At 36.9% G+C, this 18,205-nt stretch overlaps 1 long non-coding RNA gene across 1 annotated transcript; it reads left to right on the top strand.

Annotated features, from left to right (window-relative positions):
• Positions 1-296: 296 nt before the first annotated feature.
• On the top strand, positions 297-10,920 carry LOC139696726 (uncharacterized). The gene is made up of 4 exons (XR_011702645.1): positions 297-522; positions 618-822; positions 8,180-8,334; positions 10,433-10,920. It is a non-coding gene; the product is annotated as an uncharacterized lncRNA (long non-coding RNA).
• The last annotated feature ends 7,285 nt before the right edge of the window (positions 10,921-18,205 follow it).

The following is an 18,205-nucleotide window of genomic DNA, read 5'->3' as shown; positions in this document are numbered from 1 at the left end:
CAATAAATGCAATTTTGTAATATTTAATTGCGTATGAAACATATTATAACATTAAATGAACTTATAAGATAAAAGAGCATTGAATAGCGTATAGCAACAAATGACAACGTAACACTCGTCTGATTTGAAAGCTATGCGAAACATTACAAGTTATCTATGAACCCATTGGAGGTCTAAATTATGAATGATTATAGAAACCATTGAGTGTTGAGAATTTTATTTAAGTCATTTTTTTAAAAATAATACCAACTTTAAATTTTGAGTGTGTATTAATGGTAAATTAAATTTTAAAAATATTGTTTCCGCGGAGTGGTTGAAAACGACAGTGATTTGTAATCAACTCTAATTTTTCTCTTAGAAACTTTTCACTCTTGCCGTTATCAACAACGTGATTTTAACAAATATGGAACTGATCATTGACTAAGCTTCATTCCAGGTTCATAATTGTGGCTTGTATTTTTGGAACAATTCTTCGTGAAAACGAACAGAATACATTTTAAAATGCATGAGTACAAGTCCCTGGTACATTTATCTTCCTGTAATGTGCACAATTATATCTCAACCTCGTGTAGGGCCATTTAGAATACTACAGAGGTATCTTTCTTGCTTGTTATCAGATGCGAATTAAAGGACGATCAGACAACCGTTGGAAGAAACCCCCCAGTGCAACTAGGGTATGGTCCGGGTAGTCCAGCTAGCCAAAGGTTCACCCATGCGTGGATTCTCATAAGGAGACTTAGGCTGAGTTCCACCCGGAGTTCGAATTTCCGGAATGGACCGGGCAACAGTGCCCCTCATTGGTCTGGCACATGCAGTAAATGGGTGAGTCAGCCTCTCCAGGTCAAATGGCTTCCATTCTAGAAATTAAAGTTTAATAAGCGTTAAAGTTGTATTAAACACGGAAGTTCAGTTTCCTTGTTAATTCTGACCACTGGGACGCAAAAATGGGTAAACATTTGTTAATATTCGCCTATGTAGCATATCTCAATCTGTAATGCAAGCCCCAATGAACAAGGGTACGTTAGCACTTGCATTGGGGAAGAAGGGAGTTGACCCCCTTTTGGTATAAGGAAAGAGTTGTTGCTATTAGGATTAGAAGGGCTGGAGGCCCTGGGAGAATGAGACAAGCATTCATTGCTACCTGCATATACCTACCTGCAGGCTTTAGAAAGGGGATAGTTATTAGTAATGCCAAAAAAGTAACGAGATCGACGATAGAAAAAAATCCAGAAAACAATCAGGGTGTATTTGTTTGTTTCGTGGATTCTGAGGTGAGCTGGATTCAAATACGGCTTATTTTGGGCATCCTTGGCTCTGAACAGACTGTGATTTTCAAGGCACCTACCAGATCATCTTTCAGGGAAACCACAGGCTGTGCAGTGAATGGAAAATTGGCCCTCATATCCAGCTGTGTGAAGTTCATATGCTGTGTATCACATGGAATGAGGTGACCTTTACCCTGATTTTTCAAACTAGCATTTCAGTTGTTTGGGTACCTTGGTTTACATTCTATTTATTGGGGTGGTAAGCTAATACATGCAGTTCTAAACTAGGTCAAAAGCAGATTAAATTTCCATGGTCGATGGATTTGGAAGTTTTTCCAATGTTTGAGCTAATCTATTGAATGCAATACAACTAAATTCCTATTGAATTTTTTTTAAAATAAGTGAAATGAACGAAGGTGATCATTATACATTCAATTAAATTAGTGCATTCAAAGGTGATGAAAAGTAAATTGTATTCGGCAATGAGAAGGCGGAGTTCATCTTGTGTAATATAACCTACTACTACTCTAATAAAGTGATTGATATGTCGCTCAAAACTGTGAGGCAATATTTACTAAGATCTCTTCTGGGATGAAATGTCAGTGGATATATTTTGAGCATATGAAGGTGTCAAAATATCAGTACTCCTAGAACTTGAAAGTAGATAGACAATTATAAATGCATTAACGCCTTCAGAGATTCACTTTGAGTAGACAACATGATTTGATTAAATGAAGAACATGATGTCTATTTCCACTGTTCTTTATTTACGTACAACTAGTTTCAACGCTTAGGCGTCGTCATCAGGTACAAATTAATCAAGATGCGGTCCATACCATTCATGGAGAGGAGGGGTGGGTAAGAGAGGGGGGAGAAGGAAGGGAAAAGTAAGGTTGCCATCCACATTGATGGGGAGCGGGAGAGAGGGGTGTTAAGCATCAGGAAAGGTGATTGGTGGATTCACAGTGGATTGGGGTGGGGGGTTTGTTGGGTCTTTCTGTGAAGGAAAGGGGTACTTCCTGGATTGGGGAGAGGTATTCAAACAATAAATCGTTAAGCAAATGACCCGTTTGTTAATTCTTCTTGATTTCCAGCTCTTACCACTGGTCCATCGTCATTCCTTTGCCCATCTGGTGTATGAGTTCCGCATTGAAATCACTCCCATGATTTTCTTCCCATAGATGCTTGGCAAAGTGAGATGGATGCTTGAGGTCAGAATTTCTAAAACAGCGTTTATGTTCCTTCGCCTGTGTTTTTAATAATCTCCCCTTTTGGCCTATGTATATAGCACTACAGTCCTTACAAGTTAACTTATAAATGCCACTTTTATTTTGTTTTCAAACTTTTTCTTTCGTAGTATTCAAGAATGATTTTAAGTTATTTGTATTGTAAAAAGCTATTCGAAATTTTTCCCAAGGAAATAGGTTGGCAAACTTTTTTGAAATCAATCCATAATATGGGAGTTTACACCATTTGTAATCTATTTACTCCACATTAATTGGTTTGAACAAAAGATTGGATGCTTTAAAGGAGCGTTTTCTTTGAAGTATTTTTTCAATTAAAATTTTTTATAGTCATTTTTCATTGCTAAATCTTTAATCTTTTTGAGTTCTTGAACAAAATTACTTTTGGAAAGGGGAATGGCCAACAGTCTTAGTAGTAAATGAAAAGTGGAAAGCTTGTGCGATATGTGATTGCGGGAGTGGGAGGGGATGATGTGGTCTGTGGCAATACTTTTCTGGAAAATTGCAAATTCAAAGTCCTGTCCCTTTCTCGACACTGTGATATCTAGAAAATTTAGTTGATTATTTTGTTCTTTCTCATAAGTGAAACTGATACTTTCGAATTGGGAATTTAGGTTGTTCATAAAATTTTCTGACTATCAGTGCCTGTCCATATAGCAAAGATATTGTCTACGTATCGAAACTAACAGTGAATATTCTTTGAAAAATTGAGGGGGGACTGAATATTTTCTTTAAAAATCGTCCATGTATAGGTCAGCAAGTAGTGGTGATAATGGGGACCCCATTGCTAATCCTTCCATTTGTTTGAAGTATTCATTGTTGAATTGGAAATAATTTTGATCGACACACAATATTAATAGTGGCATGAACTCATTGAGGAAGGATGGTTCGGCCCCAGCACTTTTTCCACCACTACCAATGCTTCCAAAACCGGGATATTTGTAAATAGGTTTTTGACATCAAATGACACTAGGATATATTTGGAGGGCGGGGAACTTTTCTTGGAGAGCTGTGCACAGAAATCACTGGAATTTTTTGCTCCTAACTTAAATAGGAAATTTGTCAACTCTCTGAAGAGGGAGTTCAAAATGGAGACTAGTTTCCTCGTGGGGGCGTGGATACACTGGAAATCACCAGCCTCATTAGAATATTTTCTTAATTAATTTTTGGATCATCAGTTTGTGAGAAAAGTTTAAGTAGAAAACATGTATTGATCTTTCTTCTAGACAGAGAATGTAGCCTCATCAAAATTTAACAGATCTGTTGCAGGTTTGGGGCAAGTCTTCATCTGGTAAATATGCTGTATATTATACACCTATGAAAATTGTTTGGAAGTCAGTAATGGCAATAGATTGAGTGTATGTAGTATGTGGAGGGATTATTTAGCATTAAGTGAGAGGTTTAGTTACTTGATGGAATTTGAGGGACTGTGGAAGGGGGTATTGGCTTAAGTCATATGGCACACTTAATTGCACCTTTTTAATGAATTTGCACCTTTTTAATGAATTCATAATCAATAAAATGCACCTAAATACAATAGATTTTTGCAGAACATACTTATCTCTTCAAAATTTGCTGTAGTTAATACTGAATAATTTAGACGGATATGCACTGACACTGCACTAAACACATTACTTTTAAAAGCAGGTATTTCAGCCACAACTATTAATGCAGGAAGCTAGAGTGAGGCCGACGAAGGACACATAGTGTTGCCCAAGTCAAAAGCCAATTCGTTGCTTCTCAGAATGGTGTTTCTACCAATGGCTTCCTCTGACCCGGCAAATCCAAAACAAAAGGCCTGTGCATGCTTTAACGCAGAGTGTGACGATCACCACTTTTGCATTAACAAGGGCGAAAGAGATGAGCTAAACCAATTGGACATAAATATTCAAATATGTTTCTGACCACTTTTGCAATAATTATTGGTATGCAATATATGGATAGGGAAACAATGTAATCTGTGTGGTGATTGCCAGAGTAAAAGCGGCTGTTATTAGGGGAGGACACCAATAACGAAGGTCATTTGGGCCATTGTGGATGGATGGGGATGCAGGAATTGTGAACAGAAACCCGACTTGGGCATTAGACTGCTGATGGGTAGATGATGTACTTGTGTAAAATTTTCTCCAAAAAGCACCTAAAGAAGGAATTGGGATATAAATTGAAAGAAAATCAAGTACACAAGTTGTATGGATGGGAAGCCATTATATTAGTGACTGCACTATTCTCATCTCTGGTAGCGAGTGTGTATGCCAATCCATTCCCTTAATTACATTAAAGTCAGGATTTTGTAGATGTAGGACAAAATAATTATTCATTAGGGCTAGGGAAGTGTTGGGAACACCTGTTCAATGAAGTTCAATGCATGAAAAACGAATCATCCGTGCACCATAACTGCCATATCCATGCTTAAAACCCTTTAGCCGCAGCAGACAGATTTACTCCTTACTTCTCAGTAGAAGTGATGGATGGCATACTTTTTACCATTGGTTAAGTTACAGTGGTCAGCTGATTCATATATTTTATCAAAACCTAGCCCCAATTCTCCATTCTCATTCCGAGGGAATGATTGATTGAACTTAATTAATTCAGGGTAATTGTAAATCCCAGGTGAAATGTCTATATATCAGAGCATTTTTTATGCATCAAATGATATATTTATTCACCCTTTCTATTCACTTGTTGCTCAAAATCCATGAATATCTGTTTTAATATGCCCTTCCAATGTTTACTTACCAAAATTAGAAAACCATTCAAAAAGTGGTTATATCTCTTGCCAATGGTATGTAGATTTTTATTAGCATGGGAAGAACAAGTTTAGGTAAGGATGTAGTTGACCCTCTCTTGGTACAAGGAAAGAATTACGGTTGTGGGGATAAAAAAGGGTACAGGGAGTGTTTGATATAGAGACAGTCAGACATATGACTGTTCTCCTGTAGTTTCTAGGACTCACAATGCAGTATAAGTTCCACTTCCAAATGAGGATGGGGATGAGAATAATATCATTTGGATGGCCCAATTTCGTTATTACTGCGTAAAGCATAAGGACATATTTATTGTAGCAGGGATATGGCAACAGTGACCAGCTATAGGAATTACTTTTTCAAGGATTAGCTTCTGAACCACAAGTCAACATAAATCTTACATGAGGCAATTATCAAAGTGAGGCATATTTGAAGAATGGAAATAATATTTATATAGGAAAATTGGAAGGCTTAACAGCATTTCAAATCTACCAGTGACAACTTAAAAATTATTTCTAGATACGGCGCTATTTCCGAAGCAAGATCCATTAATATAGGAGGTGGTATTTCATGGGGTCGAGGATTTATTAGGCTTAATATTTTTCAGCAAATGTTCTATTCCAGTATATGAGATTTCAATTTCGGGAATCGGTTGACCTGCATGACTTGGTAACCTATCGGGGATATTCTGTGAGATATTATTGATGACACTTTGGAAGAAGGAATTGAATAAGTTAGCCTTTTCCAAACTGATGGTTACTTTTTCGCCTTTATTATTTTTCATTGATTTACCAGTTAACTAAGTTCCCTGAACTTCTCTGGTGTAAGACCAGATATTGGACAATTTCAAATTTACCGCTCACCTTTCCCTGTTAATTTCTCTCCGGAATCATCTTAGCCCTGCTGATGCAAGAACTTTTAACTGCAATAAAGACACCATCCCGGATTCTATTTATTCTGTCATTTCTGTAATGGAAAAGGATTTTGGGAAAAATTCACCGTTGACAATATCAGGTCCAAGTCCACATTTAGGTCCAGGAATGCATGGTTACGATATAGAATGGGCATTTAGGGAATCGAACACAAATGAAGAGGTGGGGGTGGAAAACATTTCCACGGAATGCCACAAGGATTCAGAAAAACTTGGGATGAATAGATTTTTAGGGCTGATTCAGAGTGTGAAGACTGCATAAAATTAGTTTAATTTCTCATTCAAAAGGGTGAAAGGTAGCCAGAGGTGAGCAATACGGAACCATGGCCTTTATGTGGCACATAGCTTAATGTGCAAAGGTTCATTAATATAAGGGTGTCAAATTATTGTTTTGGTTCAGAAGGGGAAGAGACATGCGAAACCTCAGAAAACGACAACACATCCAACAGAAAAACGTCAACTATGAGGCTCCTCCATTGATTTCATTTACAAAAAAGAGAGAAGACTCCGTCCGAGATTTTATCATTTTCAGTGTTTTCCGATTGATTTGACTTAATCGATTTCTGATGCCAGAAGACGGTTATCTGATCTCAATCAACTTAAATACCTTGATCTGGGAACGGGCTACTTACCTGATTAACCTCTTGTGAAGAGAGCATATTTAAATGGGCATTAGCATTCATTAAAAGAGTCGTCCTGCTTGACTTTCGAATTATAAGGAGATGGCTTATCGGCCCATCAGGCCACTGAAAGAGGTAAAAATTCAAAGGAAAAGAACTTCCAAACACGTATAGCCATAAACACAGTAATCAACCCGAAGGTCGGTTTAGTAGGTGATGGTAGAGATCACCCAGTACTAAGCCCTATAGGACGTGTGAAAATTCACACATCAGGGTAGGGGGACCGTTCCTTTCCCTGTGACGGTTATGGTTCTCCAGGAAGACCTGGTACTCGAAAAATCACTTTAGCTTGGGTGGAGCTGCAGGTGCCCAGAGTGCCTTGCCCGGGAATCGAACCCGGGACCCTCTGGTCAGCAGCCCATCGCTCTACCCACTGGACTACCGCGACCCACCCAAACACAATATTAGGATCTTATTTCCTTCAAGTTCAATGAAATAACAAGAGGTCACGTTATGCTGTGAGCAACTCACCTTTGCACTATAAGTACTAAGTGCGTCATAGATTTTTTCCCTCTACTTAAAATACACATTACTCAAAGTCCGTGTCGCAATAACAAAATTACGCGCACCAGGGTCGCTAAAAGGAGGGCAAATGGAGACGCACGAGAACATATGAAAAAACAATTAGTACTAATCTGTTCGCAATCAATACAAAGGCGTTCGTTTCTTGTCCCATGGAACACATTTCAGGCTGTCAAAGGAAAATTACGCCTCCAAAGAAATTCAACTGCGCCCAGATTTCCTTAAATTCTCGTCAGTTAAATGCCGATAGTCGGCCTTTAGGTTCTCAAGCTACGTGCAGAGGGAAATAATATCGTCCTGCTTTGTTGAATGTTAAGTATCCGCTTGGTCACTCTCCACAATACCAGTTGGAAGAAGGGTGGAGGGTCCTCTTTTGATTTTCGAAGAAACGTCTGTCAAGAAGTGCTTTGTTAATAAGTGCGCCTTTTCCACGGATTTACCGTAGCTACATATTCCAATGTTATGTTAAATATAACAGTGGTCGGTGCGGTTTGTAGATGAGCAGTCATTGAAAGTTGACATTGGATGCAGTCATATTATTACTTGGAGACGATTGGTGTAACCTCTGAAAACGGTGATACTTTAGATTTCACTGCGAACATTCCTGGTGTTCCTGGCATTGAAAAAGTGACCCTTCTTTTGAGTGCACAGGACACGCATGGCCGGAGTATCTTTCTAAATTTCCCAGCGTATGTTTGTAAAGTGCCCCTAAATATATCAGGCTATGGTCAATCAAAAGCTTTCATTACATCCACAGAACCACGATTCTGACCTGTTTTTGAATCTCTTTTAGTGGTGCGATTGGTGTGTTTCGTAAAGGATTTGTTCAAAATGGAAAATATCAGTGTGATGTGAGAGAGAGAGAGATGGAAATGGAAGGAAGTGCAGAAATGTAATTAGGAGCCCAATGGAATGAAACTTCGGTGAATCAAGCGGATGGGAATAATTGTGAGTTGAGACATTTTTGCAATATCTTTAAATATTTCCCTTAACTTTTTTCTATGCATGCATTGATGAGTCTTAAAGACGTCCACGTCGGATTGACCTCTGCCATGGATGGCCATATTTAAGCTTCCCTCGCTTCCCCGTCTTTTGTTTGCTCTCTCCCGTTTGAATATTCCTCACAAAAATGTTTCTTCCTTAGCATGATTCTTTGAACAGATTGTTCGGGAGAATCTTTGTTACTGAAAATTCAATCAGTGTAGTAATTATTTGCAACGGCTTGTGTATGAATACGTGATATTATGCAAACGTGACTCTGAATAATGAGCCAATTATATAGTATACTATATAAACAAATACTATAGACCAGTGCCTCTTTAGGCAAACCTTTTCTCGTTTAAAGATTGCTATTCATGAAGATATACTTGCTCGTTCCATTTGCATTATAAGCTTTCCGTGGCGTCGAGTTTGAGGTCATGCTTGTGCTGCGATCTTTAAACTAGTGTCAAAAAATTGGTGCATCGGACGAGTGTTTTCGACATCACTAACTATTCTCTTTATAGGATACCAACGTATTTTGAGAATGAGGGAATTATGAGTCAATGATACGGCGATTGTCAGTTGATTTATTCTGCATCTTCGAGTGCCTCCTTATTTATTCTAATCTGATATATTCCTATTTGGCGTCCCTAAACATAAGTTTGCAATTTTACTTAGTGCTTTCATGTCCTTGGTCAAATAAATTATTGTTTGAGATATTGAAATAGCATGGCCCCACCATCAATACGAGCATCCACAATAATGCATACTTGGCAACTTCAAATACTGACGCAATACTCTAAATGAGGGGTCATTTGTTTGAGCTAACCTTGTCAGGTTTGGGCTTCTCATAAATGCAATTGCATGCTGGGTTGTCCAACTATTCCTCATGTGTGGTCACCCAGAATAGGTCGTGAATGATGGAGTAGCATAAGTGTAAAATCGAGGCTACACTCTCTTTTCCGTAATTCGTTAGGCAGAAGGCATTCGGGGGGTAAATAAGACTCCTAGTACTCCTAATCCTAAAATTTTTAACTAAAAACTTTCACAGTATTTCTCTAATTGCTAATATTTGAATCACCAGTGTGAGCCACTGTCATGTGATTAGGCTACTTTTAATTAGAGAGAGGAACACACCTTATGGTAATGCATTCGTTGGCACAGATTGCTTATTGAACTGTTTTTAGTGACTTTTGATGTGCATCTTTTCAGGTGAATCAAAAATCAGACATATAACGGCATCCATATTATTTTTTTCTTGTAATTTTAAGGGCATTTAATTTTCCTTTCACCCGAGGCACTTTTTGTGTGTGGGGATCAAGGTGGTGTGGGGGCTAACTTGTCGGCTTCCCACCCCAAAGGGCCCGAGTGCAAATCCCTGCGGTGGTGAAATTTTTTCAGAGGTCTCTCGATCCCTATTTTAGGTGCTTTTTGGAGGGCACTTTGAGAGAGTCCATCCGTCGCCTTTTGTCAATACTAGAAATGCCGACGCCGGTTTCTTTCCACACTTCATTCTTTTATTTAGGAAAAAATTTGTGCAATGTTTTTCCTCCTTACGAAAATGCCACAAACCTTCTTCCTCGATTAATTTTTAGAAAAACTGACCCTAGATTGGGAATTCATTAAAAAAAAGAAAATTATTTGATATAGATTTTGTAACCTTTTAGCCATTTTAGCAAAAGGCCCTTGTCCATCGCTCTAAGTACACTTATACGAATATAACAATCAGAAGAGTATCATTTCTTCGAATTTCTTTCATTTTGATTTCATAGCATTTTTATGCCTTACGTTCAGAATGCCATGTGACTAGTTATATTGGCTTCAATCAGTTAAAATAATAAAAACTGATACAAAAATAATACATTACAACCAAGTAATTATTTTGGCTAACCTTAGCCATTTTTACGAGTTAATTTCATGTGAGTAAATGTGTGAAATAAACCAAATTCTTCTAGAAACGGAGAATATATGAGAATGATACATATTGCCATATTAAACTGAATTAGATATCTGCTCAATCAATGAAACTATTAACTAATGTATATTTTTTTCTGATCTCTTGCAGGACAAAAGAAAAGGATTCCAACTTATTGGAACAGACCAACTTATCGAAAAGAAGCAATGGATTTTGATGCAATGTCAACAAGATGCATTACTTGCTAGCAGATGCATTCGAAAGGGACTTACTATTTTCATAAAATGGTAACAGAAACATAAAATTGCAATGCATTGAGTGAAGAAACTCAGTGCAAGACCAAATAAGGTATGAAAGTTTCACACGATGTGTTAATCTAAAAGGAATGAGAAGATGAACTGTAAAAAAAAAGTTCATTACTGGTCTAAAAGTAAGGTGCTTTTCTTAAATAAATCCATGGATCCATTGGATATAGGGTTAAAATGGTATGCCAAAAAGGGTAACAGAATGATGCCCAAAACCAAAGACAGTGCACTGTAGGGTAAACGCAATATGGTTCCAAAAACATTGATCAATGGGAAACAGGTGTTTTTTGGGTAAAAAATGGAGAATGTGAACATGGTTTTATTCATAACCGACTTTTGTACGCTTTCATAATGGTACTCTTTGTATGTTGTACCCTTTCTGCATGCACGCAATAATCCAATCTCTGTTAGGAACCAAGAATCCAAAGAAGAGAGAAGACGAGAAGAATTGCGAATTGCAACTGCGTTATATTTAGACTTGGACCTTTAGGGTCAGAATGCATATTGATTAAGGTTAGGCATATATCTGCGATTAGTGTTAATTTTTTATTGTGTGTGTGGCTCTGAGTGATTAGATCGTCGTTCTCCATCGTGTGGATTGGTATTTGACATGTGGTTGCTGTTTTCCATCACCACATAAATACCAAATCATCACCTTTTGTGAGTGATAAGAGTATTGTTGCATGATTTATCTTCTCTGACTATCTTCTTATGAAATCACATTATGCGGCTAGATTATAAAACCTGATCAATATTAGGAGTATAAATACAGCTGAGAAAGTTTTGAGGCTACAGTTATAGAGGGGGCATGCCACTTTTGTGAAGAGCAGGAATGATTTTCATAGGCCATCATTTTTAACAAAACAAAGCAAATTAACCAAAGCATTCAACACAGGAGCATTATTAACGTTGGCATACACGGAAGTGAAATTTTTGTGCAAAAACTATAAATTTTAATATGATTGATTTAAAGATATTCTCACAAAAAGTTTCCTCTTTTGAGATGTTAATTCCTATGCCCTGGCATTGAATGTATTCTCTCTTTATTTATTATTTATTTTAAATATATTAAAATACTTAGCTTATACTTAAATATGTTATATTGTGCTTAATGTGGTTCCCCTGGTATATGAGAGTTGCAATCAAATGATAACAAAAGCAGTATCATTGATTTCAAAAGAAAAAGGAGTGCCCACAAAAGGGAGTTCATGACCTAAAGAGTAATATTAAAATATTTGTGCAAAATTTAAAATTTTTGATAAGAAATAATATTTTTGAAGTGAAATGGTTTATAATAATATTCATCATTTAACACAAGGAGAGCACAGATAACACTAGGAGAGCATGATAATCTCTATTCTTATTTTAGTTTCTTATGTTATAAGAGGTCATGGTAGACCAGGGGGAGAGCGTTGGACTGCTGACCGGAGGGTCCCAGGTTCAATTCCTGGGCAAACCTCTGGGTGCCTGCAGTTCCACCCAAGCTATCTGATTTTTCAGGTACCAGATCTTCCTGGGAAATCATAACCGGCACAGGGAAAGGAACTGCCCCCCCTACCATAATGTGGAAATTTCACATGCTGTTGGGCTTAGTACAGGGTGAACTCTGCTATCACCTACCAAACCGACCTTCCGGTTGATTACTGTGTTTATGGTTTTTTTTTATGTTATAAGGTCAAATAGTATGGGAATGGCCATTTCTATCTTATATTGGGCTGCTACCTTCAATGTGTGTCAGATAACTACAAGGTTTGAATAAAAAGTATCAGGAACCATTTTTTTCCTGACGTGAATTTATTTTGCAGCAGGTTTGCACCATGCAGGCTCGGTGGTGGGGGGTCAGACCTTCAATATGCACCCAGCGCTAGGGTAAATGCAATATGGTACCAAAAACATTGATCAATGGAAAACAGGTGTTTTTTGGGTAAAAAATGGACAATGTGAACATGGTTTTATTCATAACTGACTTTTGTATGCTTTCATAATTGTACTCTTTGTATGTTGTACCTTTTCTGCATGCACGCAATAATCCACTCCCTGTTATGAACCAAGAATCCAAAGAAGAGAGAAGAATTGTGAATTGAAACCGCACTATATTTAGATTCTTTCATTTCATTTTATTTAAAAAATTCGTTTCATCGAAACAACAAACTGGGATTATTTTTCCCTGTTTTTCCAAAAATTTTCCTGATACTTTTTATACAAACCTTATATCTCCAATTTTTCAAAATTATGGTGGTACTACTAGCCGAGTAAATAATTAATCTCAGAGAATTTTATGGAATATATTTTATACCAGTTGATATTGCAGTTGTAAAGCTCTTGACATGTACTTTCTCATAGTTACTAGATTGTAAGGCAATAAGCCTTTGGAATGAGAAGAATCGTCAGTGAGCGTTCAGTGGGACTAGATCATGTTTTCAGTGGACCCGTGTCAGATGACTTGCTTCAAGTGCAAAATGCAGTGAACAATTGAACAGCAGTATGCCATGAAATTTTGTGTTAGACTGATGAAATAGGGTACGGAGATGTTAAGCATGATTTTCTGCACATGATAGCACATCTAGTTGACATTGATAAGATGACAGTGCACACCATTATCACTGAAAATTTGGCAATGCAAAATATCTGTGCTGAATCCATCTTGAAGTTCTTGATGGATGGCCAAAAGCAGAGCTCAGTGTCAGCTTGCGAAGGTGTTTTGCAATGCATTGAAGAAGACCCCAGCTTTTTGGACAGTCCCAACTTGGCACCAGCAGATTATTTTCTATTCCCAAAAGTGAAATCCTCCCTCAAAGGACACCACCATGGGATCCTAAGGGCTAACAAAGAAGTTTGCATGTGTACCCTTTATTCCTATCCAAATTCCAATGAAACTTCGGGAAATGCAGCAACAGTTACTTTTAATGGAGTCATCCATTAATATGCATTTGAATGCAATAATTATAAATAAAAATTATTTGCCTTCAGTCAAGGCGAATGATTTTTATATTCTGAATTATTGCTTCTGAAATCCATCCATTTCCGATATTGCTACTGTTGGTATGACTCAAAATCCTTCAATTTTTCCAAAACTTCTCCTGATACTTTTTATACAAACCTTATATCTCCAATTTTTCAAAATTATGGTGGTACTAATAGCCGAGTAAATAATTAATCCCAGAGAATTTTATGGAATATATTTTATACCAGTTGATATTGCAGTTGTAAAGCTCTTGACATGTACTTTCTCATAGTTACTAGATTGTAAGGCAATAAGCCTTTGGAATGAGAAAATATTGGTTATTGGACTGAAAAAGTTTATATTTTCCTTTCAATTTTTAATGAGGAGTCAAATCTGTAGAACAACTATGGTATTCTTTGCCCATTTTTTTTAGATTACCATAGATAAACTAGCAGTAGGGAGCTCCAAGTATAGCCCAATGGGAAACAAATAAGCTCCTCCCCTCGAATTGTCATAGTTTAAATGTAAAAATGTTCATATAACTATTTATAGACTTATGATGGTTTATTAAAATACTGAGAACCAATCTACTCTTGCCTTAAGAGTGCACATTAAATTTTTCTAATTTTTTTTTTCAGTTCAATAAACACTTAGGTTTTACTAATTCAACAATTCAAACTGTCTGCAATATTGCAACAAATTAATATTAGGTATATCATTGGTGGTGCTTCTGCATTGTAAATAAAATCAATTTATGTTAAGCAATTCGCCACCAAGGTATACCGGCACCAATTAATTACTTTAATGTGTGTTTTCTATGGCATGCTCTGGCACTTTTATCGCACCCAAATCAACTGGACGAAAATTAAATGGTAGAATAGAAGATCCAGATACTGGGACTCCCTTCAACTTCAAATCCCACAACTCCAGAATATACTTCCTGCCGGCCAGCAAAGGGTAAAGCAAATAAAGACAAGCAGGCCCATATAGGAACAAGAATACTCCAAAAATGATTTGCCCCCTTGCACATATCACAGTTATCTTCAGTAATTGATTTCCTACAAATTACAGTTTTAATTGTTAAATTTAAGGATTAATTAATCAAATATGCTCTATGGACAAAGTAAATGAAGAGCACCAGTTTTAAACTTTCCAACTCACCATTTTTGTATGCGTACTCAGCAATTTTAGTAGCTATGTGCAAAGAACACTCGGTAATTTTATTCAGATTGGGATACAGGCGGCCTTCTTTGAGCTCCTTGGAAGTCACGAGTTGAGAAAGGGCCTGTGGAGGGAGAGAAGAGAAAATATTCTACTAATCACCATCTCCTGCATCATGTTTAGGTCCCAGAGAAATCTCTGATGAAGAGTTAATGAAAGTCATTTACAAATCCCATTTATTTTTAATTTAATAGCTGTGCTACCACCTCACTCATAATAAAGTAAACAATTGGATTTAAGTTTCAATTGTTCCCGGCTCAACTTGGTGGAAATTTTATGTTTATTAAATGAAGAATACAATGTTGCCACTTCCACTTTTTTGAAGAATTCATTGTTAAATTGGAAACAATTTTGTTCAAAGCGCAATCTCTATAGTGACATGAACTAACTGAGGAAGGGATGTTCTTAACCAGCCCCAGCACTTTAACTCGGAACTCTTACAGCAGATGGAGAAAGGAATGAGGATGGACAAGTGGGAAAAGCTGGAAATCGGGAAGAATTTAAAAATGAGTCATTTGGTTAACCATTTATTGTTCTCCACAATCCTGGAATTACCCCTTTCCTTCACAGAATTACCCAACAAAACCCTCACCCCACTGTGAACCCACCAATCACCCTTCGTGACGCTTTACATCCCCATCCCCACTCCCCATCAATGCCGATCGCAACCCTACTTTTTTCCCCTCCTTCTCCCCCCCTCTCTCACCCACCCATCCTCTCCCTCATGATTGGTATATAAATGGACTGCGGCTTGATTAATTTTTACCTGATGGATGCTTGAGCGTTGAAACTTAGCAATTGCCTCTTGTTACACTCAGCATTTTAAATCTAATAATACATTAGTCTCCACTGAAATAGCATTGAAGGTATCACATTTTATTTCTCCTCCTGAAGCAACTTCATTAACTTTAGCATGATGTTTTTTACAGAACAATTTTTAGCTGAATGTGTAAACTACATTTTTAAGCTTTAAAAAAAAACTCCTGACTAGGTCAACATCTCAAGTATGGCAAACAAATAAATATATAAGGTCTCTATAAATGACACATGATAATGATATTGATCTCATCCCTTACCTATCACACTGGTTTTATAATGTACTCCACAGTGATTGTAATTATTAGCTAACTTGATTGAAGATTAACTAACTAAAGTTTGATCATCTGTAAACCTGATTTTTGAGTTCTCAACCTACTTTCATTCTTATCTCCAGTTCCTTTTCTTGCCATTTTAACCATTTCCTTCTAATTAATATTGAAAAGCATGGGTGATCATGGACACCCCTGTCTTATCTCCTTCCCTCATGCCGCCCATCCAGACTCTCCATCTACAACTCGCATCTGAGCAGTCTCAGAAGAGGATAATAATAATAATACATTTTATTTGTCCAGCGATCAAGTAGCTACAAATGTTACTCTTGATATAAGACACGTCAGGGGAAAGTGACAAAATACATTTGTGGATACAAGACATATCAGGCATAATCAAGAAATTCAGCAATTGAATAAAACATTTTTAATTTTAAGAACCTAAGTAGATTGACTTTAAATGCAGCCCCACTTTTATGGGCCTTAATCTCAGCTGGGAATTTTATTATAAAGTTGAAGGCCCATACAATTTGGGCCAGCACCTGCATTTTTTGTACGCACATATAAAACATGCAGCTGCTCATTCTGCCTTGTAGAATATTTGTGGATATCACAATTTTTCACTTACACAGATAGATTTCTTTTTGTATGTACTACTACATGAAAACTATAAATACATGGCCCTGGCAACACATCCAATTTTTAAACGGGACGGCAAGGGGCATTGTGTTTTGCAAAACTCATTACCAAATGAGATGGCTCTTTTTCGTACCCTGAAAATAGCCAAGGCCTTAGATGATGAACCCCAGTATTTTATTATTAGTATAGTATATTATAGGCTATGTGAGATTAAAATTCACTATAATATAGTGCACAGAGAACAGCCACTGAAACTGTGGATCTAATGGACCTTATTAAAAAGCAGGCCAAGCTTAACTTACTTTTTAAAGTACTTATGTGTGGATGTAATGGACCTTATATTTTTATCCCAAGAAATTTGAGAATTGATGTGGAAACCCAAAAATTTGGTAATTTGTACCTGTGGGATCACCTTCCCATCAACTTCAATAGAAAGTACTTTGCTTGCTTTATTTTTATTTGCAAAATATATTAGGTGAGACTTCTCTATATTCAAATCTAGGAAAATATTATGACACCAAGAGAGTAAGGTGTGGCTAACCTGTTTACACTTAACTATCAATTCATCAAAAGTAGGCGATACAAGAATAATGTTGGTTTCAACAGCATATAACAAGGGGATAGCACCGTTTATATGTTGAAAACTATCAACGAAGTCATTTAAATAAGAAATAAACAAGACAGGCCCAAGAAGCATACATTATGCAGAACATGCCTTATGGGGCCTTGAGGAACACCTTGATTAATGACCTTACTCAGGGATACAAAAGATGTACCAGTTTTAGAAACAACCACATGTTTTATTCTGTTAAATAGGTAGGATTTAATCCAAGCATTAGGTTTGCCATGAATACCCATCCTTTGGAGTTTCTTGAGAAGTAATTGGTGGTCAACACAATCGAAAGCTATCGAGAGATCGAAAAACATTGCAGCAACTTCCATTTTTTTATCTAGAGCATTTAAAGTCTGGGTTATTAACTGATGATGGCAGAAGATGTAGATTTATGCTCCCTAGAACCATGCTGAGACCATGAGTTGCTTACTATTCCCACCTACTTATATTTTCTGCAATACATTCATTTATTCCCCTCAATTAGCAATGTTATCATTGATAATAAAATCCTCCAATAATTTGAATTCAGTGGGTATGATTTCATGTTGAAGCAGTTTATCTTTTACAATCCAATATGAAAAGACAGTGATTTTCTCAGGAAGGCACTGTTTATTGTTCATAGCCAAAATCTCTTTTTCTCAAAAAAATTTCATACCACTGTTCTGCATAATTTCAAGATTATAAAGTGAAGGGATTTCATAATGCACACTTCACCTCAACACATAATTGTGCTAAAAATATAAATTTTAAATTGCACATGTCTAATGACATTGCTCATTTTATTTCAGCAAGAGATTAATGGAAGTGTTTCCCCTTATTGCATGCCCAAAATGTGTCCCTGCTCAGGCTCATGAGCACTCACGGCTCATTCATCTTCACCTCCCCTCACTCCTCCACCTTCTATAAAATTAGCTCACATCCTGACTATCATCATCTTTTTGATCTTGACCAATTACAGCTTAAATCCCACACCATGGAGTTTGAAAATTAAAAATAAACAACAACAATTACACTCCCAAATTTTTAATGCTATAAATAGAAAGACGTCACTGCAAAACTGGGCACTAATGTTAGAGGGCATTTGTTTAACAATTGCCAACAAGGTCGAGATAA

The sequence above is a fragment of the Hetaerina americana genome, unplaced genomic scaffold (assembly GCF_022747635.1).
Source record: "Hetaerina americana unplaced genomic scaffold, ioHetAmer1.1.p SCAF_7, whole genome shotgun sequence".
Classification (NCBI taxonomy): domain Eukaryota; kingdom Metazoa; phylum Arthropoda; class Insecta; order Odonata; family Calopterygidae; genus Hetaerina; species Hetaerina americana.
This window is presented reverse-complemented; position numbering and strand designations above follow the sequence as displayed.